This window comes from Bombyx mandarina, chromosome A1, assembly GCF_030267445.1.
Source record: "Bombyx mandarina strain Sakado chromosome A1, ASM3026744v2".
Classification (NCBI taxonomy): Eukaryota; Metazoa; Arthropoda; class Insecta; order Lepidoptera; family Bombycidae; genus Bombyx; species Bombyx mandarina.
The window spans coordinates 11,957,456-11,981,433 of record NC_143234.1 but is presented as its reverse complement, the minus strand read 5'-3'; the positions used below and the strand labels follow the sequence as shown (position 1 = coordinate 11,981,433).

At 39.1% G+C, this 23,978-nt stretch overlaps 1 non-coding gene across 1 annotated transcript; it reads left to right on the top strand.

Moving 5' to 3' along the window:
- Positions 1 to 21,444: 21,444 nt before the first annotated feature.
- Positions 21,445 to 21,595, top strand: LOC114247051 (U12 minor spliceosomal RNA). Its single transcript, XR_003624858.2, has one exon. It is a non-coding gene; the product is annotated as a U12 minor spliceosomal RNA (small nuclear RNA).
- Positions 21,596 to 23,978: the final 2,383 nt, after the last annotated feature.

The following is a 23,978-nucleotide window of genomic DNA, read 5'->3' as shown; positions in this document are numbered from 1 at the left end:
TTATTTTGTATGAAACCTAAAATGTTTTTTTTTTATTGCTTAGATGGTTGGACGAGCTCCCAGCCCACCTGGTGTTAAGTGGTTACTGGAGCCCATAGACATCTATAACGTAAATGCGCCATCTACCTTGAGATAAGTTCTGAGTTAGTTCTAAGTCAGTATAGTTACAACTGCTGCCTTACCCTCCAAACCGAAACGTATTACTGCTTCACAGCAGAAATAGGCAGGGTGGTTGTACATACCCGTGCGGACTCACAAGAGCTCCTACCACCAGTATGGCTGTGAATCAAGTTTCAGCATTTCAATACTAGATTAATGAACATTGAACACAGTTAAGTGACTCTGGTTACCTTCGGCCGCGGTTCTTTTATACCTCTAATACATCCGCAGTCACTCTCTGTTCTCAAAGTGTTCTCTCCTCTTGCCAAACTTCTTGTGGCGACCCACTGTTATTTATTATTTGCATCTTGAATATTATTAATACATCTAGTGTTTCTATCAGCCTGCTAGGATAAATAATAAATAAATAATAAATAAATAACACCACACCACAAAGCAGTTGGAACGTTTGCCTGCGTTTGCCGCTAGGGGCGCTGTTCCAAATGCATACAAATTTGAGTTAACTTTTACGCTATCGAGGACGTTAAAAAGCTCGCACTAAGCATACAGATCTAAAGCGTGGGATTACCGTAAGTACTTTTGATACGTCCACGCCCACAGCATCTCAGGGTGGGAGTTGTTTGACGTTTTGTGGTATCTATGGGTTCCTTAACCAAAATAACACCAAGTTGACCGAGAGCTCAGTACCAACTCAGCATCAAGACTAGCAAAAATAAAAATTTTCGTTTATAATAAGGTGGATTTCGGGACCTTGGCTTCTAAACACCCTTTTTGTTGCCCTTGTAGATAAATGAGCATACGGCCCACCTGATAATGTTAGGGGAACCGCCAAATCGCTGCCTATCGCTATTACCCAGAGAAATCATTGATATCTATACTTTACTTATTACTTATACTTATATATATATACAATACAATATTATAAAGAGGAAAGATTTGTTTGTTTGTTTGTATTGAATAGGCTCCGAAACTACTGAACTGATTTGAAAAATTCTTTCACTGTTTGGAAGCTACACTATCCCCGAGTGACATAAGCTATATATTTAAATAATAATAATTAGGAATCCTTACTAAGACTCCAATAATGTAGCCCAAGGTGTAAAAAAAATACCTAAAATATTCTTTACATCGCGCGATCTATGAATACTATTGATGATAGAATAAAATAGTGTACTACGACTTTGTAGAACACATCATTATTCACAGAAAGTGTCGCGACAGCATATGTCTAACTATTACAGTTATGCCACAATGTGTTCTTTTATTTAAAAAAATAAAACAACGTCAAATACCGTTGACATTTTTGTTAAAGACCCGAACGGAGCCGGAGCGGGCCGCTAGTTGCCTATAAATGTAAGATGACTAACTGTTAATAGGAAATATGTTAACGCACCTCTCTGAATAAATTTTCGGTGCAAAAGAAACTTTTTCCGGTTAATACTTGATGTTATTTAGATTTTTAAGGAAATCTGCCGTACGTAGGCCTACATCAGCCCGGATTATCCTATACTGGGTGTCTTATAGCGACATCTGTCAAAGCTATTCGGTTTGAAACGTAATCCTTCACAGGGCTGCCACAAAATGATAGGCCCTTCGTTTATCACAATAAAAATTTAACGCTTATTGTTATAAAGTGCATTATTATGTACTCCATTAAAGAACGGTGGAATTGTTCTGAGTCTATTTTCATAATGGTACCGTATTTTTTTGCTAGGGGGTAAGTATTAATGGGTTTTTGATAAATTCACAAAACGATCACCCGCAATTTAGTTTGGATTGATTGTGGATGGATGAATTGATTGTCTTGATTGGATTTTATTTTGATTTTATTTTTGGACTCAGGGATTATCGGTGGCGTGGAGACCTTTCCAGTTTCACCAGGACAGGTAGCAAAGGCTCGGCCAGGAGGAATGGGATTTGCTAACAGCTGCCCGAGCGCCTCCAAAGGTACCTAACAACTCAAGAGCAGCTGCTTCGCGAATGAATCTACTACCGGATCTGAATCGCGACCCGCTGAGAAAATCCGATGAGAAACTTAACGAGCTGATGCATGACGAGTACGGTTACATGGAACGTAATTTTATCACAGTGCACTGACAATAAGGCCGTTGCAACGTAACCAAGTTGTACTCAACGGCGAGTTGGAAGAAAAGAGCTTTCACACAACCCAGTATCGAAACAGCAACGTCATGATGGAGACGAACGCCAAAAGCCTAAGGTGCACCAATCTGTTTTTCTACGTTTTATCCTTAATTAACATCTGATTTGGTTTGGTTTAGCTAGCGCACATGTCGTACGTTCAAAGCTTCTCCAAGCTCCTCCGTATCTCCTGCACGAAGGTCGCAGGAGTATGACGTATGCTCCTGTTAAATACGAGCACGATGAATACCGATTACCCGACCGCCTTCTAACTCTCTCTCTCTCTGTCGAGCTAGTAAGTTAAAAGCAAAATCGAAAGAGGAGAAAATTTCAGTGCGATGTGATTGTTTTTCATGGATGTCCTCAATAACTGATATTTGCAATCCTACTATATTATTGTCTAATTTAATCATACCAGAATAAAGACAATGCGAATTCTTAAATCTATCTATATATAAAAAGGAATTGCTGTTCGTTAGTCTGGCTAAAACTCGAGAGCGGCTGGACCGATTTGGCTAATTTTGGTCTTGAATTATTTGTGGAAATCCAGAGAACGTTTAAAAAGTAGATAAATATGAAAATGTTCGGAATTAAATAAAAATAACAATTTTGTTTTTCCTGTGATGTGTCCCCCGTCGGACGGATTTATTTTATTTGTTTTAAGTTTATTTTATACAAAAGTTTAGGTCTTTTATTTATCGATTGAGGCACTACGAAGTCTGCCGAGTCAGCTAGTTCTATCATAAATGTAAACACATTTGGAGTTCCCTTTCATTAATTCGAACATTAAATTTTATTCTAGACGTGGAATCATCAACCCTGACGTCAGACAATTTAGACAAAGCCATGCAATTTTCGTCTTTATAACGGTACGACTTAAAGATCCTATTTTCAGTAAAGCAACGGGAATTAACGTTCGAAACGGGTGATTAAACCCGGATCCCCACGTCCGTGATCCATCAATGGCCCTTGTTTCAATGGCTTCCTTATTTCGAATCAAATTAGTAATGAATGGTCAAACAAAAATTGTGGGTTGATTGTTTAATCAAGTGTCTTTGGTATACTGATTCTTTATGTAATGTTGGGCCCATTGATGTTAAATGACGTAAGAGACTTCGACAAAATAAACACAATAGACGGTCTTATTGCTATATATGCATGGAAGGTATAATCAATAAGGTATTTTTTTTTATGATTGATGGTTTACTGGCCCGGGCCTTTCCAGTTTCACAAAGTAAGGTGGGCGAGCAAGGGCTGAGCCAGAAAGGGGCGAGATTTGTTAACAGCTACCTGAACGCCTCCAAAGGAGACCTAACAACTCAAGAGCAGCTGCTTCGCGAATGAACCTACTACCGGATCGGAATCGCGACCCGCTGAGGAGATCCGGTGAGAAACTCAACGGGCGGATATCAATAAGGTGCTCAGTAGCTATTTTAAGGTAATCCCGGTTTGACACGGTTGCTTAGAGTTTTTTTTCCGGTACTTATTCGCTGGGAACCTTAGGGGCTTTTGTAGCTACGCGCGGATGGGTAGGTGAGCTCATGGGCTCAACTTGAGAGAATTTGTTAACACTATCCCTAGCTTGCTAGGCTTGCTAGAGTCTGCTCTTGAGCAGTTATTGCAGAATCTACCACCGGATCGGAATCGCGAGCCACTGAAAAGATCCGGTGAGAAACTCAGTGGGCTGTGTCTATAGAATTGCTTCGAGTAGTTTGTTCATGATGGTCTCAGCTAGGTCATTATTTCACATAAAAACATATATTTAATATTAGTTTTACGAAGCCAAATTAGTCACACAATATTCTTTGACGGCAAACACTATCATGATCCGTTTTATCAGACTATCGAAGGCAGTGCTTTTAATCAATTACAAAAAAGGATGTTGCCATGAAAAATACAGAAAATAAATTTATAAATTATAATAAATTAATAAAAATTCGAATTGAAAAGTGTGGTATTAAATGAATTTTTAAACATTGTAGAAAAACTCGACATCATTAAAAATACTGCAAGCTACTTCAATCAATGATGTCTAAATACAAATGTTTAACTATATAGTGCATAACTACAATCTCTTTGCTAACATAACATTGATTTTCGCATCTTTTTTTTTACGCAATAAGGTATTTTGTTTTGATCATTAATTATTATTTTTATTAATACGTCATCACGTTTACATAACATATTTTTACAACGGCAAGAGTAACGTCATCTATCGCCGAATGGCCGAACGAATATCGAAGGATCTAGTAACATCTAGAATGCTCGAGAAGTACAGCGCCATCTATTGTCAAGTAGCGGAAACACAATACTCGAAATGTGTGAAATATTTTCGACGATTCTAGGGATTTCGTCTAGACTATAAAAGCGTTGCAGAGATGGCACGCAGTCAGTCAGTAATCGGAACTACTCGAACCGAAAGTTGTGAACGGATCACCTGAAGCGAAGCGGAAGAAGGGGATTGAGAATTTTAAAGTGTTTGGGAAGTGTCCTAAGTGTTGAATATAGTTTTCAAGTTGTACTCTGGTAGATTTTTTATTTACCCCGAACCCTAACGCGTAACAATATACAACAATACTGCCGCGTGAACTTCACAATCTAGAGCTAGACCGAATTGAACGGCGTCAGTAGGCGTTAAAATTGTGTTTTTTTATTTATTTAATTTTTATTGCTTAGTTGGGTGGACGAGCTCACAGACCACCTGGTGTTAAGTGGTTACTGGAGCCCATAGACATCTACAACGTAAATGCGCCCTCCACCTCGATATATAAGTTCTAAAGTCTCAGTATAGTTACAACGGCTGCCCCACCCTTCGAACCGAAACGCATTACTGCTTCACGGCGGAAATAGGCGGGGTGGTGGTACCCACCCGTGCGGACTCCCAAGAGGTTCTACCACCAGTGATTACGCAAATTATAATTTTGCGGGTTTGATTTTTATTACAAGATGTTATTCCTTCACCGTGGAAGTCAATCGTGAACATTTGTTGAGTACGTATTTCATTAGAAAAATTGGTACCCGCCTGCGGGATTCGAACACCGGCGCATCGTTACATACGAATGCCTTATCGAACGTATATAACGTAATACGAACGTCTTATCCTTTAGGCCGCGACGATGACGTGATTGAATTATTGTTTTCATTTGATTAGTTCGGCATCTTTATCAGCTCATTTTAAATTGTTTCGTTATTGGTTTCCGCTTGCAACGGCGATATGAGTTACGGATGCCCATAATATCGGGTTAGTAGCGATTTTTGGTCCAGCTTGGCGCCGATTACGGGCAGCTGTGCTACTAGATTTATACGAGTCAACGTTTGATAGATCGCGTTAAGAGTTTACGGCCTTAAACCACGCGCACAGTGGATGGGCGATGCTATAATATGTATAGCAATGTGACTATACCTGAACTATACTATACTAGACTATTTTTTATTGGTGGTAGGACCTCTTGTGAGTCCGCACGGGTAGGTACCACAACCCCGTTTTGTTTCTGCCATTACTGAGATCTTAGAACTTATATCTCAAGGTGTGTGGCGCATTTACGTTGTAGATGTCTATGGGTTCCAGTAACCGCTTAACACCAGGTGGGCTGTGAGCTCGTAAGCCCATCTAAGCAATAAAAAAATCTGAATAACTATTTTCAACAAGTTAACTCAATTCGTGTTCACCAATGACTTTCACGTTATAAGGCTACATTATTTAATAAAAATCGTTTTATATAAATCAAAATCAAACATAAATAATTTACGAATAACAGTATAACACATCCACATTTCCTTTAGATTGTTTATAACCAAAGCGCATAGTGTCCAAGCACATGTCGATTCTCTTTGCTATCTCTATTTTATGCTCGCGCTGGTAGTATAATCATCCTGCACATATTTCTGCCATCATGAATCAGTCATGCGTTTGGGTTTGAAAGGAATTAAATTTGGAATTTAATCGTATTGTGTCCAACTATAAACGCCATTCACGGATATCTGTTGTGTCTGATAAGTACTCAGCAAATGGATGAACAGTGAACTCGTCTGCACATCGCGTATCAGTCCTTCAGACCGGGTAAGGATTTTAGGTGCGTACTTAGAGTATTGTTACGCCGGTATTGAGTAACGCCATCTATCGCCGAATAGTCGAACGAATATCGAAGGATCTAGTAACACCTAGTAACGCTCGAGGAGTACAGCGCCGTCTATTGTCAGATAGCGGAAACACACATCGAAAATACTCGACTTGTGAGGAATGTTCTCGACGATTCTAGGAATTTCGTGTCGACTATAAAAGCGTTGCAGAGATGGCACGCAGTCAGTCAGTAATCGGAACTACTCGAAGCGAAACAGCGAACGGATCACCTGAAGCGAAGCGGAAAAGCGAATTTTAAAGTGTTCTGTGTGTGTTCTAAGTGATAAATACAGTTTTAAGTTGTACTTTGGTGGAGCATTTATTTATCCCGAACCGCAGCACGTAACAGTATGTACTAAATAAAACGCAGCCTGTGTAGGCCTTCGCTAGAGGTTGCTGGAATCCGCTTTATGCCAGCTGCGCAAGCTGATCATTGTGGGGAGCTTTGTGTAGGCTGATGCTTGGTTTTGACCCTAGCACTATAATATAAACGACCATTGGGTGCCCCATATAATCGACCATTTCAGAAGTCAATTGAAGAAAAGCCAGCAGGATGCCTATGATAACAATAGTATAGCTCATTCACTGGACCCTAATCTTAATGACATCGCTGACATAAGGGCTGGTATCTGAATAAGGGAGCACGGAGATAAATCTCCCGTCGCTCGCTGTTGGGATTGAATTCGTGAATGTTTTTATTACATTTGATGTCTTCCTTATAAATATTGTGGGGGTGAATTTGTTATTGTGAGTTTTTCTGACCTTGTTTTTAGTTAAGAACTAGGCTATTCGAAACATGTTTTAAGTTGATTAGGTAATTTATAAATTGTGTTTATTTTTTATTGCTTAGATGGGTGGACGAGCTCACAGCCCACCTGGTGTTAAGTAGCTACTGGAGCCCATAGATATCTACAACGTAAATGCGCCACACACCTTGAGATATAAGTTCTAAGGTCTCAAGTATAGTTACAACGGCTGCCCCACCCTTCAAACCGAAACGCATTACTGCTTCACGGCAGAAATAGGCTGGGTGGTGTTAACTACCCGCGCGGATTCACAAGAGGTCCTACCACCAGTGTTGTGATATGGGTGCGTATGGGTCAGAGAAAGACGTTCAATGCGCTGGTCGGACCAGATACGCTCCAGTCTCAACACTTCAATCCACGTTGATATCCACACAGCCGAGGATAGGCAGGAGTGGCGCAGGATAATCCAGGACAAAGTTATTATTACCCTCAGCATTGACGATTATCCACGCAAGGAGACGGTGGGTGGGTTTCTAGGTAAGAGTGAGTCGCGGAAGTCTCTTTATGATACCCTTAGCTTAGGTATCCTAACATTAGAGGAGTTCGTCTGCCTATTAATGAAATAAAAAAACACGTGTGCGACTCGGGAATTGCCGCGGCAAAGCTATTGCATAGCATTTTTTATCAACTTATGCAATTATAATTAGACAATAATAATTTAATTCACACTCATAAGCTAGACCGCGCGAGAGAGTGATGGGCAGACTTTTCATGATGGGCATGCAGTGCGACAACACGCCGCGTGCTTATTCACAAACACTACACAAGCGCAACGTGTGAATGTGTTGAACGCGAGCTACATGGTAGGCGGAGTGGGGTGTTAGGTTTTATTTTTGTTACGGAATTTCTTGATTCGGTTACCGCGCTCAAAGCCCGCGATAAAAGCTATGCAATAGCTTAAAAATACCTTACATGCACAGGATGTGGGCCTTACATGTACTTATTGCTCCTGTAAGCTCACCTGGATGGAAAAAAAATCATATATGTAGTATTTAATGAACAATAATTAAGCACATATTGCTTAAGTAGCTGCATACATGAACCCGCAACGGAACGCAAAGCTAGTTGACCTAACTGCGCACTTTTATTTATGTTACATTGACCGCAAAGTATGGAGCATTGACTAACATCCATATTTTCGTATTCACATTCACCAGCTTGTTTCCAAAGCGCCGTGTGTAAAAAAATGGTACCGCATTTTAAGCTTTAACCATTGTTAATCTATCTATCTTCTGTCTTCTTCTTCTATCTTCTATTCATATATAAATGAAATGCTGTTCGTTAGTCTCGTTAAAACTCGAGAACGGCTGGACCGATTTGGCTAATTGTGGTCTTGAATTATTTGTGGAAGTCCAGAGACGGTTTAAAAGGTAAATAAATATGAAAATGCTCGGAATTAAATAAAAATAATAATTTTGTTTTTCCTTTGATGTCCCCCGTCGGACGGGTTCCTTTTATTTGCTTAAGTTTATTTTGTACAAAAGTTTAGGTCTTTTATTTATCGATTGAGGCACTACGAAGTCTGTCGGGTCAGCTAGTTATATTTATAATTTAAATTAAATTAAAAAAAGACGTGATTTGTCCGAATATTGATGAGTTATTACGCGGGGACCGAAGCGAGGGTCTCTGAAGTCGTAAAAGGGCGCTTCTGGAAATTGCCTAATCAAAAATGTTTCCAATGTCACCCGGCACGGTCGGTTTTACCCGGGAATCTTACATGTATAATGTTTTACCCGCAATAGCACAGTATGATGCAGTGGTGGATTTAGTCTTCATGCCGCCCTAGGCTCTGTTTGTCGCGGCGCCCTTAATGTTAGAATAAATTTAATTAATTCTGATCCAAATATTTTTATTTTAAATTTAAAATAACTTTTTTAAATTAGTTTAGTTAAATTTAAAGTCATCGTAGCCTAAAGGATAAGATGCACCGGTGTTCGAATCCCGCAGGCGGGTACCAATTTTTTTAATGAAATACATACTTAAGAAATGTTCACGATTGACTTCCACGGTGAAGGAATAACATCGTGTAATAAAAATCAAATCCGCAAAATTATAATTTGCGTAATTACTGGTGGTAGGACCTCTTGTGAGTCCGCACGGGTAGGTACCACCACGCCTATTTCTGCCGTGAAGCAGTAATGCGTTTCGGTTTGAAGGGTGGGGCAGCCGTTGGCACTATACTGACCTTAGAACTACCTCTCAAGGTTGATGGCGCATTTACGTTGTAGATGTCTATGAGCTGCGAGAACCACTTAACACCAGGTGGGCTGTGAGGTCATCCACCTGTCTAAGCAATAAAAAAAATTGTCAAGTTGGTCATTAAGTCGGTGATAAATGACGTTTAAAACTTCTGTTTTAAAAACAAACGAACTAAACTGCATGCAAACTAAGCTGATAAAACTGTGCTCAATCGAATTTAATTAACAAGCCGCCGGAGATCCAGCTGGCCGGCACGCGGTGTAATGCAGGTGCGCACAGCACTCCTCCACGGCAGAAAATGGCGCAACGCCAGCCCCCAACTGATTATCGGATTAATATTTAAAATCAAATTCAAAATTCGAAATCATTTATTTCGACTTAGATGTCAGCATAACACACTTGTTGAATGTCAAAATATAAATAGCAATGTTAACTCTACCACCGGTTTCAAAAAAAGCCACAGTCCTGAGAAGAACCGGCGAAACAATCTCAGCGGGCTTTTTTTTGGTTTTTTTCTCCAAAATTTTTTTTTTTAAATAAGTAAAAATATTTACAATAAACGAAAAAACAAGTCAAAAAATACAATTAAAAAAAATAATAATAATGAAAAATGAAAAGGCCAGGAGCGAACGCCTCATTCCCACGTAGTGCCATCTAGTAAATAATCCTTAACTTTATAATATGCCTTGTTGTACATGTTGATAATGCTGATGATTCGCTGGAACTCGATTGTGGAATATATACCTCGCTTGTGTATTGTGTACGATATTAACACGTGAGCACAAAGCTTTGCATCCGTTTTTAAGCAAACCGCCCGCCGGCATTTATCGTTATTGCCTCGATCAAACGAGTGAATTAAATAAATGAAATTCTAAGTTAGACATTTTAATGAAATTTCCTTTTTATATCTAAACTAGCGGCCCGCTCCGGCTCCGGTCGGGACTTTAACAAAATTTTCAACGATATTTGACGTTGTTTTATTTTTTTAAATAAAAGAACACTTATTGCGGCATAACTATAATAGTTGGACATATGCTGTCGCGACACTCTTTGGAAATAATAATGTGTTCTACAAAGTCGTAGTACATTATTTTATTCTATCATCAATAGTTTTCGCAGGGCACGCGATGTAAAGAATATTTTAGGTAATTTTCACACCAAGGGTTACATTATTGGAATTTTAGTAAGGATCCCTAATTTTTTTCAAAAAAGATTATAGCCTATGTCGCTTGGGAATAGTGTAGCTTTCAAATAGTGAAAGAATTTTTCAAATCGCTTCAGTAGTTTCGGAGCCTATTCAATACAAACAAACAAACAAATCATACATACATTTCTTAATTTTGATATCTCTAGGGTAATGAAACAATTTTCGTAATCCAAGTAAATTAAACATGGATAATAAAGGATAAAAACACTTCTGTTCAGAATCTTAGTAAAGTTTAAATGTGACCACAGATTAAAAAAACAAACAACAAAAGAGGTTCCCCAAAGAAAAAATATTCTGAGTTAACACCCATAAGAATTACAGTCGAATTGAAAAACTTTTAAAGAATTAAAACTTATAAATGATTTAAATCGATCGGATACACCATATTATTAATATACTAGCGACCCGCCCTCGCTTCGCTTCGGAAACATTAAAACACATATGAAACAAAAAAAAAACAAAAAAAATTAAAAAAAGTAGCCTATGTTCATCAGGGACAATGTCGGCTTCTAATGGAAAAAGAATTTTTCAAATCGGTCCAGTAGTTTCGGAGCCTATTCGAAACAAACAAATCTTTCCTCTTTATAATATTAGTATAGATATGAGACAAACAAATATTGATATTGATATGTTTATTGAATGTGTTATGCGCTCATCAGATGTCAGACAACAATACTATTTTTTCACTATAATATTAAATGTTTTTTTTAATGATGATCATTAAGACTTGAACCTCGTGTCTGAAGGGGGTAGGACCTCTTGTGAGTCCGCACGGGTAGGTACCACCACCCCGCCTATTTCTGCCGTGAAGCAGTAACGCGTTTCGCTTTGAAGGGCGGGGCAGCCCTTGTAACTATACTGAGACCTTAGAACTTATATTTCAAGGTGGGTTGCGCATTTAAGTTGTAAATTTCTATGGGCTCCAGTAACCACTTAACACGTGGTGGGCTGTGAGCTCGTTCACCCATCTAAGCAATAAAAAGAAAAGGCCCGAAGTTACTTTGTGGATCTTAGTGGACTCCAGTAACTGTTGCACACCCTTAAGAAAGTCTAGATTCATCAATGCAAAGAAAACAGATGTTATGAATCCGTTCACACCGTAACCACGGCCTAACCCCAATAAAAATGTATATTTTCCACTCAATTATTCGAGTCGGGTCGTCACGCACAATCATTAATTCAGCGGGCGGGACAGCGAAAAATTTGTCAAATGCAAATCGCTAGAGCTCGTCCACTCTAACCGACGCCTTAGAGCCTTTGTTTCAAACAAATTACAAATAGGTCTTTTTTTAACTGGTTTTCTTGCATTTAAAACTTTAATTCGGTTGAAAAATATCTGTTAGAGTGCTGAATGGGTCACACAGTCCGAAGACCCAGTTTTTTTACGCTTGAAGGTTAACGACTTAGATATATGTATAGGTACGGCTCATCACATGACTAGTGGTTATTGTCGCTTATGGACATCAGCATAATAATATATCCTGAAGTGCCGTGAATATCATTCGTCACATGGTAGTGTGCGACAGAGACCGCGCTAATTACTAGCCGGTTGTCTCTTTCCATAGGTCGATTTGTAATACAAGTATAACACGGTATTTTATAACACGGTTCCACTTTAACACGAAAAGAAAATTTCCCCAAAACCTTCTTATAACACGCTACTTCTACAACACAATAATGAGATTTTTGTTTAAAATTATTTAGGAAATTACATTATGCACTTAAAATATTTGGAAATAATCGAAATTTTACTGGTAATTTTTTATGTATAATAGTAAATAATACATACAGGCATAGTTGAGATGTTTCATTCAGAAAAATAGGTTACTACTCTAAATAGGCTACTCTCATTTTTATACTGGCTTCTCTAGTCTCATTTTTTTCCTCTACCTTTTCTAGTAACCTCGGTGGGTTATTCTAGATTCACCGAGCTGGTAGATGAGCTCACGGGGCTCAAACCGGAAGTGTTGCTAACACTGGCCCTAGCAAGAGCAGTGCTGCGCAGAATCTACCAGCGGATCGAAAACGCGACCCACTGAGAAGATCCGGCGAGAAACTCAGTGGGCTGTGTCTATGGGGGTCTCATATAACACGGATTCGCACAACACGGGACTCTTTAGGAACGTATCTGCCGTGTTATAGGATGGTTACCTTTATTTATCGTCGGATACTGTGCGTATTCTCTTAGTTCCGTTACCGTAGAGATCACAAATAATGTAAACATGAAAAAAGAAAAGCGACTATTTTCAGGCAATTAATTACGTTCTCGCTTCGTAATTAGTACGTGCCTTGCTGGAACAAGTTCAGTGATAGCTCAGTTCAAATGTAATTGATGGTTTGGTCTATATTGTTTTTTGGGATTAGCTTAAAAAGTTTCCGGATGGTTTCGAGATGAACTAATTTTAACGCCATTGTTTCAGCAATACAATGCTATTGATAAGTTAAGCGCGTTAAGCCGCCATTTTGAATGCCTGTGCGCCATCTTGAGACGCAAGCGTCGATGTAGATTCGGTTCAATATATTCTTTGGGTTTCTCTAGTCGTAGACGATTAATGTAAAAAAACTTTCACTGCTTACAACACCTTAGTCGTCTATGACTAGGAAAACTGTAAAGTATTCAAAGCGACGGAAATAGTTTAATAATAAATATACAATAGATAACTGGGAAAATAGGCGACAATGGGATAATAGGCAATTGTATGTAGCAGAGATGCGAATGTTGCGATGGATGTGTGGAGTAACGAGAATGGATAGAATACGGAATGAATATGTTAGAGGAAGTCTGAGAGTGGTACCTCTGACAGAGAAGCTGAGAAGTGCGCGTTTGGGATGGTATGGACATGTGATGAGACGAAATGAAAATGAGGTTGATAAGAGAATGTTAACTATGAATGTGGAAGGATATAGAGGGAGAGGTAGACCTGAGAAGAAATGGATGGATTGCATGAAAGGCGATATGGGTAAAAGGGGAATGAGCGAAGAAATGGTATATGATAGAAGAGTATGGAAGGAGAAAACATGTTGCGCCGACCCCAGGTGACTGGGAGAAGGGCAGGAGAATGATGATGAGATAACTGGGAAAAAAATAACGCACGATCATCCGACTCCAAATTAAGATTCCGTATGTTACGGATACCAGAGACTGACATACGCTTAAATATATACATTTACAGATAATAAACACCCAGACAAAAAGCTAACAAACCTGTTCATCACACGAATGTTTGCCCGATGTGGGAATTGAACCCACGACCCTTGACGCAACATTCAGGAGCGCTAACTAATGCACCACTGAGTTATAATAATGACTATAAAGAACGCGAGGTTGAGCCGTAAAAATATAATAATTTTGATTAATATTTAGTTTGATTATATTTTATATTTTAATTTAAATAATGCAAATAACCGAATGACGTGTTAATCTTGTTTGCAAACAAAAAAGAAATTCCTCTGAAAGAGTTAAAGTCATTTAGCCTTGCTTCTCGAACACACGAAGTTTCCAAACGTCATATCAATGTGCTGCTAACGGCAAACGCTTATAATTCTTACAATTCTATTTACCCTAAAACGATAATTTAGTCGTGAAGCACAAATTGAAATATGCATGAGTTATTTTCGCAGATTCTATTAAATACTTATGAACTAAACACCACAGTGTAGTCTAAGACAGTAGATTCAAAATAAAAGTAAAGCCATACATTCTTTATCGGATATGGCGATAGAACCCGAAAGCATACTATCTGGTATGCATTCTGTTACTCTCTAGAACCCTCAATCATATAGTGTAGCGGCTGTCTCGACCGTTCCAAGCCCACTGAGTTTCTCGCCGGATCTTCTCAATGGGTCGTGATCCGGTGGTAGATTCTGAGAAGCACGGCTCTTGCTAGCCCTAGTGTTGCAACATCGTCAGGTTAGAGCCCCGTGAGCTCACCTACTAGTTAAGGTTACGCCGAAATGGTCTCTCAAGACTTAGGCTTAGACTCAAGGCTTAGGTAGAAAAAAAAAACCGTTCCTTTCAGGTTAGAGTCCGTGAGCTCACATAGTAATTCGTCGAATCTAGTATAACAACTCGAGGGTACCATAATAGATAAAAAATAATAATTAAAATACCCTTTCAGCCGGATCGCATTCTTGCTTCGCGACAGAAACGATCAGGATCGTGGTACCTACCAGTGGCGGCCCTCAATGCGCCCTACCACATACGTAAATACGCGTATTATATTATATTATTTCGGGTTTGTTCATACACATTTAAATTTGATAATGCAATTATCGCAGTGGAGGGAAGACTGACTCGGTGGTGCAGTAACCCTGACTGTTGACACGAAGGTCGCGGATTCGAATACCACACGAGGAAAACATTCGTCTGATGAACAGATTTGTTTTGGTCTTTGTCGGGGTGATTATTATCTGTATACTTATGTGTATATTTAAACATCTATATCTATACTTCTATATCTATACTAATATTATAAAGAGGAAAGATTTGTTTGTTTGTTTGTATTGAATAGGCTTCGAAGCTACTGAACCGGTTTGAAAAATTCTTTCACTGTTTGGAAGCTACACTATTCCCGAGTGACATTGGCTATAATCTTTTTTGAAAAACATTTGGGATCCTTACTAAGACTCCAATAATGTAACCGAAGGTGTAAAAAAATTAGCTAAAATATATATATTACATCGCGTGCCCTGCGAAAACTATAGATGATAGAATAAAATAATGTACTACGACTTTGTAGAACACATTATTATATACAAAAAGTGTCGCGACAGCATATGTCTAACTATTATAGTTATGCTACAATAAGTGTTTTTTTATTTAAAAAAATAAAATAACGTCAAATATCGTTGAAATTTTTGTTAAAGACCCGAGCGGAGCCAGAGCGGGCCGCTTGTATATACCTAGTCAGGTCATAAATTCTGTCACATGTTTAATGTAAAATAATTGAAACAAGTTTATTCATTATGTAACCATTAATTTACCAAAATGAACTTAACAAAACATAGATTCTTATGACACTAAAGTTTATGCAAAATGACCTCCGCGATTTTGAATACAGGCCTTCAATCTGCGCGGCCAGTCGTCTATCGCAGCACGAACGAGGTCCATGTCAATATCGGCGGCTGCCTTAATCAAGGATGTCTTGAGTGACTCCAAATTGGGATGAGGCTTTGAGCACGCCTTTTCCTCCAAGTGTTGCCATATCTTGTAATCTAACGGATTCAAATCTGGACTGGAGGAGGGCCAGTCTTCGTGCCGGATGAAGTCGATTTCACGCGCCGCCAGCCAGTCTTGTGTGCTCTTCGCTCTATGAGCTGGCGCCGAATCTTGTTGGAATACCCAGTGCCTGTTATTGAACATGGTATGAGAAACAGGTTCCACAAGGTTCGTCAGGACTGTATTTTGATACACAACTGCATTCGTTTTTACACCTTTCTCACAAAAATGCACCTCTGTTAAGCCCCAATAAGAAACTCCCAACCATACCATGAGCGAGGATAGAAAATGACCTCGTTGGACACGCGGAATACGGTTGCTCGCTTCTTCACTACTGTGTGCGTAAACCTTATCATTTTGTTTGTTGTAGCTCTCTTCTACGGTAAAAAATTTTTCTTCCGAAAAAAGAATTTCCCGATATTTTTTTCCCGCGTACCGCGTCAACAAAGCGCGGCATCTCTTCAGTCTCAGGTCCATTAAACGAGCATTCAAACGATGTCCTGTTTTTCTTCGATATGCCCGAAGCCCTAAGTCTTCATTTAACACCCTTTTCACCGTGGTTCTGCTTAACCCCATCTGAAGGGCCAACAGTTTCTGCTTACGTTTGGGATTTCTTTGAATTCGCGCCTTCACAGCTTTTATCACTGCTGGAGTCCTAACAGACCGAGGGCGACCACTTCTTGACCTGTCATCTACACTAGAGTCTTCATTGTATCGTTTGATGGTACGATAAACGAATCTTTTGGTTATATTCAAATTTTTCAGTATGTTAAAAATTTGAATTGGCGCGTAGCCGCAACGATGCAACGCAATAACTGCAATACGGTCTTCTTTAAGCGTCCACTCCATATTTAAAAATTAGTAAAATTCTAAAAGTATACATTTTTATTTTCATGAACAATTCGAAATTCGAATTCAATAAACTTTTTTGTGGCCAGCATTCTAAAAGAAAAGTTTTTACTGTGTGACAATACTTATGACCTGACTAGGTAAATATGTTTATCAATCTCTGGTAGGTAACCCATAAGAAGGGGAATCCTAAATTGGGGCCGGATGACCATGCGTTATTTTTTCCCAGTTATTATTATTATCATTATATTATCTGTATACACTGTGTGCCAGGATTATCCGCAGTCCCGGGACCAGCGTAAGTTTTAATTGGACCTTTGTCGCAAAGTTGAGTATTATCCGTGAGCACTATATTTAATTTTTGGCTCATCTCCGTCTGAAGCTCGGACATGCTTTTAGCGGCATTTAAAAAGACATACATTGGATGATGACTGAAAGCCCGTCTAGCGTTAAGCCGACGCCAACTTTCACGTTTAATAACGTAAAAATATAGCTTCTATAAATTAAGATTCGAAATAACTTCTCTTCAAGCACGAGTATATAGTTGTCCTATTGGCAAACGCAGTGAGGGACTCGCTCAGGGTCGGTGGAGTGATGACCTATACACCCTCGTCAGGTTTTAGCCCCGTGAGCTTACCTATTAATTCGGTGAATCTAGAATAACCTCCGAGGTTACTAGAATTGGTAGGAAAAACATGCAGCGTGACTAGCAAGAGCTGGATGAGAGCAGCCGAGGATCGTGCTGAATGGCGTGCAATCGGAAAGGTCTATGTCCAGCAGTGGGCTGATGATGATGATGATATAGTGCCTTAGCCTGATTTGAAAATTAGTAGATCACTTGGCACATCTTTAATGAGATCTAGTTGTGTTCTTGTATGTGTAGTGGTAAAGGTTCCTTAATAATAATAGCACCCTTTTATTGCTGAGCTTTTTTTTTAATATTTTGCATAAATTATTAAAGGACTTTTGAAAAAAGGTTTTACATATTTTGTTTAAAAAAAAATACTATATTTACAGCAAAATAGTTTTAAATTGTTATTTAAAACTATCATTGACTTATTTAAAAAGGTTATACGTACACGCGCTAAGACACGTCCGTTTTGATTGATGCTTAACATCTATAATCAAACGGCGCCATAGTCGGTATTGCGACGCTCCGCGCTTGGTAAGTGGAAAGTCGATTTATCGCCGGTTTGCGCTCAAAGGATTAAGGTAAGAATATAGCGTTAAATATAAAATTAGCGAATTAGCGTAACAAAAAAAAAACGAGTGGTTACCGTCGCCCATGGACTTTAGCAATGCTGCCTACCGCTTAATTAACTAATGCCATCCGAACATCACGTAAACAATGCGAATACCCGTACCTTACATTATACGAACATACGTATGAAAACGTAAAATTTACGAGTAACGTAAAAAGGTTACGACGTAACGTTACGTTCGCGTTACGGATCCTGAACTTTACGTTCCGAACGTGTCGTGATCTTGCCTCAAGAAATGAAGTATTTTATTGCCTTCGAAGAGATGAGCGAACGGCTACCTGATGGTAGGTGGTAACCGTCGTTCAAGGTATTCACGAACGCCAGGGATAGCGGGGCAGCTATTGGCGTGCAGCGGCGCTATCTGCCCCCCTGACAATCGGCTAATTTCGGCTAATCGCAGTAAAGCTATCTCTGTCGCACACTAAGATCTGTGAGGACTGCATAATACGGCACTTGGGTCCTATGGGTAGTTGCGACAAAGATAATGCTCTACTCTAATAACTGCTAATCATTTCTGTTTACAAACGTTCATGTGCAATCTTTATTGCCAGGCACTGTACACATTAACGTATGAATACCATTAATCTAAGTGCTAAGCCACCACCACCTAAAGCCAGGTGCAGTTAAGCTACAAACAAAGCGGTCAGTTCACAATTAATGCAACGCAGCAAGCCGAGCTGAGTCGTCATTACCAAAACTAATTAGCTAGTGTCCGCTTCGGGCCACTAAACCAGAGAGTTAAACGTTTTATTGTAGCGAAGCGTTGATTTTGATTTCCATTGTATATAAGTAGCCAGTAATTGTCGATTTATCAAAAGCTACTGAAGTCCGATTGTGTTCATCTGGGTCTATTTTTATAAGACATCAACAACGTTTTTTTTATTGCCTTGGTAAACAGACGAAAATACGACCCATCTGATGGTAAGTGGTTATCGTGCTTCATGAACGTCAGAAATACCAGGGACAGAGCCTAGACGCTGCTTATCATACGTAAATGTCACCAACCATGAGTTCCAAGTCCTATAGTACAATGGCAGCGGAATGTATTACTGCTCGGCGGTATAAATAGACAGGGTGGTGATACTTACCAGTGCGGGCTGTTACAAGACAGTCTACCGCTAGGGCCAATAATATATGAAGTTAACTGGTGGTATATTGTGGACCCACACGTCTAGGAACCATCGTCTTCTTCTAGTAGATTCTAGTGGTACTCTCTAATTTTGTGATTCTTCATAATTGGCCGATTCGTGATCTGGCCCTCATCCGATATTGTCAATGACAGAGGCTTGTTAATACTATAAAAAATCATCAAGCATGTGAAATAAGTAAATATAGTAAAAAAACAGACTTATAAGAAATATAAATTTTATATTATGTTGTAATAAAAAAATTGTATCGTTATTGTATTGTTGTAAATATTATTATATTGTATTGTTTTGACGGACTGGGTTGTGCAGTGGTTACTGCGCCTAAATGTTGCGCCCAGGGTCGCGAGTTCGAATTCCACACCCGTCGAGAATTCGTGTGATGAACAGGTTTGTTTGCTTTGTTTTCCTGGGCGTTTATAATATATATGTATATACGTATATATTTAAAGTTATATAGATAACACACGTAACATAACACAGGGAATCCTAACTTGGGGCCGGGTGATCGCGCGTGGTTCCCATTTTTTTATTGTACGGTTGCGCAACCTTTCAAATCGATGATCGATCAAACGTTTTGAAATCGGTGAGAATTACGTAAAAAAAAAAACTGCTAACTAATAAACTAACATAGTGCTTAAGTTATTGGTATATATTGTATTATATGTATTATATTGTATTGTTTTGACGGACTGGGTTGTGCAGTGGTTACTGCGCCTAAATGTTGCGCCCAGGGTCGCGAGTTCGAATTCCACACCCGTCGAGAATTCGTGTGATGAACAGGTTTGTTTGCTTTGTTTTCCTGGGCGTTTATAATATATATGTATATACGTATATATTTAAAGTTATATAGATAACACACGTAACATAACACAGGGAATCCTAACTTGGGGCCGGGTGATCGCGCGTGGTTCCCATTTTTTTATTGTACGGTTGCGCAACCTTTCAAATCGATGATCGATCAAACGTTTTGAAATCGGTGAGAATTACGTAAAAAAAAAAACTGCTAACTAATAAACTAACATAGTGCTTAAGTTATTGGTAATGCTAATACACTATGCGACTGTCATGTTTCGAAATAAAAGATCTTTATGTTATGTTTATTTTATATCTTTATTTATTACCTAAGTAATCAATCTTATAAAAACGCGTTATTAAGTGTTTTTGTGCTCGTGGCCCCAACGCGAAGCGTCCATTTTTCAATGCGGTCTAACTGGGCTATCTCGAATTCTAATTCGTTAGCAAATTTACATTACAGTTCGTCCCAAAACGTTTCTAAATCTACATCGAGTTTTGTACTTCACTCTTGTGTGTTCCAAGTTAATCTGTAAAGGACTTTGGCATTTCCAGTTGTTTTTGTCTTTATAGGTTAACGTATTTTTTTTTTTTTGCTTAGATGGGTGGACGAGCTCACAGCCCACCTGGTGTTAAGTGGTTACTGGAGCTCATAGACATCACAACGTAGACGCGCCACCCACCTTGAGATACAAGTTCTAAAGTCTCAATATAGTTACAACGGCTGCCCCACCCTTCAAACCGAAACGCATTACTGCTTCACGGCAGAAATAGGCAGGGCGGTGGTACCTATCCGCGCAGACTCACAAGTGGTCCTACCACCAGTAATTACGCAAATTATAATTTTGCGGGTTTGATTTTTATTACACGATGTTATTCCTTCACCGTGAAGTCAATCGTGAACATTTGTTGAGTACGTGTTTCATTAGAAAAATTGGTACCCGCCTGCGGGATTCGAACACCGGTGCATCGCTTCAACACGAATGCAATGGACGTCTTATCCTTTAGGCCACGACGACTACCTAAAAAATAATCTGTAAAGTAATCTGTGATCGGTAGCTTTTCGGAGTTTTTATTTACAAAAATTAGATTATTATTTTTTTAAATTGGAAGAAGCAAATGGTTCTTAAAACACTAATTCTTTACGTTAAAGACTTGTGCTATTGACACTGCCATGATTCGTGATGAATTACCCTGACAATGAGCATCCGTGATCTTAACACGGCTTGTTATAACAATTTAAACTTATTGTATTATTAACCTAAATAGAAAATGAATAATTGAATATAAACTTATATAAAAATTTCACAAAACAAACTTGCATCACTTGTAATGTCAGTACGTACCTACATTACACGTCACGGCTTAAATAAAAACGTCAAAAAATAGATTAAACATTTCCTGTGACGTCATACGCACCATTTGTTTGACAGCATCTGCAACAGTGTCCGCAAATAACAATCAATTCATTCTTTAATTTAGTTTGCAATGTCCTCAATAGATGGCGTTGTGCGTTTTTTACATCGCGCTATAGGTTTATGCTCAACCAACCTATATATTCTAATAACCATGAGTTAATGATTCGTGCCTCAATCTAATGAGTAAGGAAATTATTGGGCCTTGGTAACACTTGGCAATTGTCCTTATTAGGGCGAACTTATTTTTGCTGGGTACAGGTCGTCCCCTTGAGCTGCTCGCCTACTTTGCAAGCGGCTCGGGTGAAGCGATTTGCCCTCCGCGGTCCTCCTTCGGTTCCTGGGTAATGGGACTAGTGAGTGAGACGAGTGAGTTGACATTTTAACTTTATCCGATAACTATAATGAGTTCTAAATTTAACATCGACCAAGCGTTAAGCTCATTTGTCAGTCGGTAAGCTGTATTGCATTCGTCCATCGAAAGGGGTCTTCTCTTGCCTATAGGAGTAGTAGAGTTTTTTAAGCCGTTTGTAGTCCATTGAAAAGTTACCTTTTAGGATAGCGTTTTTCAAATAATTCAATTTTATTTTATTATTAAGTAGTAGTAGTAGCTAGTATATAAAAAAATGTAACAATTCAATGGACTAATTGTAGCTTAGTGAACCCGAAATTTATTGAACTAAAATTGAATGCGTCTCTTTTTTTATTGTGGTTTACATGGTGGACGTGACTACGGCCCACCTGCTCTTAAACGGTTACCGGGGCCATAGACACCAACGTAAACACCACTACCCACCTTCAGACATGAGTTTCTCACAGGATCTTTTCAGTGGGTCGCGCTTCCGATCCGGTAGTAGATTTAGCGAAGCACTGCTCTTGCTAGGGTTAGTGTTAGCAAATTCTCTCAGGTTGAGCCCGTGAGCTCACGTACCCGTCCGGGCGTAGCTGCAATAGCCTCTTAGGCTGCCAGCGAATAGGTAGAGAAAAAAGGGACATAAATTTTTTTTTATTGCTTAGATGTGGGGACGAGCTCACAGCCCAACCTTGAGATATAAGTTCTAAGGTCTCAAGTATAGTTACAACGGCTGCCCCGCCCTTCGAACCGAAACGCATTACTGCTTCACGGCAGAAATAGGCGGGGCAGTGGTACCTACCCGTGCGGACTCACGAGAGGTCCTACCACCAGTAGAAAAGTTTTAAGTCTCAGTTTTATATGTAGTATAATAGCTACCCACTCTTCAAGCCGAGCATATCTGTATATAACGATACGCCCGCTAATGATAACAGATAACGCATTCTTTTTTCTCTTTCAGCTATTGGTTTTTTGTCCCTACCTAATCGTGATCAATGATTTCAAGGAATTATCCAGAAATTATTGCATCGATTTCACTGCAATGCATTAGAAGCAATTTATCTGAATTATTAAGAGGGCTATTGGCGATTAGTGTAATGAAAAAAGAAATTTGTACGTCTGTCTATTGGAGAGTCGATTCAAATAAAAACAAAAACTACATATATGTAAAATAGTTCCGCCATTGCGACAATAAATAAACACACTGTCTCCTTGAATATATAAATTTAATATGCATGAACTCAATTGCATTCCTGCACCCGCACATATAACTAAATAGGCAGAACAGTTAGCCTATTGTCTTACAAATATGGTCTAATCGTAGATTCTGACCTAGACTAGACGCCGCACGTCCTAAGTGTTGCGTGGTGAGAATGTAATGACGCCAATGCTGGGTTTGCTTAAGCTGTATTAAATCTAGACTATTTTGTTTAGTAGAGCGTATTGAGAATGCCTACGTTAGAAGCGCGTTTAATCGCGATCTAGTTCTTGGACACGATGAAGCCAAGAATGTAGTGTGATATCCATTGAACCTTAAGTAAGCAACTTAAGCTGTCTTTTCGCCCATCTATACTAATATTATAAAGAGGAAAGATTTGTTTGTTTGTTTGTTTCGAATAGGCTCCGAAACTACTGGACCGATTTGAAAAATTATTTTTCCATTAGAAGCCGACATTGTCCCTGATGAACATAGGCAACTTTTTTTTATTTTTTTTTTATTTTTATTTTTTGGTTTCATGTGTGTTTTAATGTTTCCGAAGCGAAGCGAGGGCGGGTCGCTAGTCGTGTAATAAAAATCAAATTCACAAAAATATGATTTGTGTAGTGATAGTAGGACGTATTTTGAGTCCGCATTAATAGGTACCACCGCCCCAGCCTATTTCTGCCGTGAAGTAGTAATGCGTTTCGGTTTGAAGGGTCGGGCAGCCGTTGTACTGTAAAAACTGAGACCTAAGAACTCAATATCTCAAGGTAGGTGGCGCCATTTACGTTATAGATGTCTATGGGCTCTGGTAACAGCTTAAAACCAGGAGGGTCGTGAGCTCTTCCATCTACCTAAGCAATAAAATATAAAAATGTATTTCATGGACATGACGCGGTGAAGGATAAAGCTGTCGGTTTAATAGCTAGCTTTTAGTGTCCGTATTCATTTGAACATCGAACGTTAGAGCACAAACATGAACGGTGACGTCATTGTGTCAAAGAACCCAACGAAAGCCCCAGGTTATGCTCAAAACGGTAATATATCTCTGTTACCCTCCGCAGTAGGGGTGGTTTTCACTTCCGTAGGGGAGTTTCGTAATTCTACGAATAGTTTTTGTCAATGATAGCAATGTTTTGTTTAGCGCGGA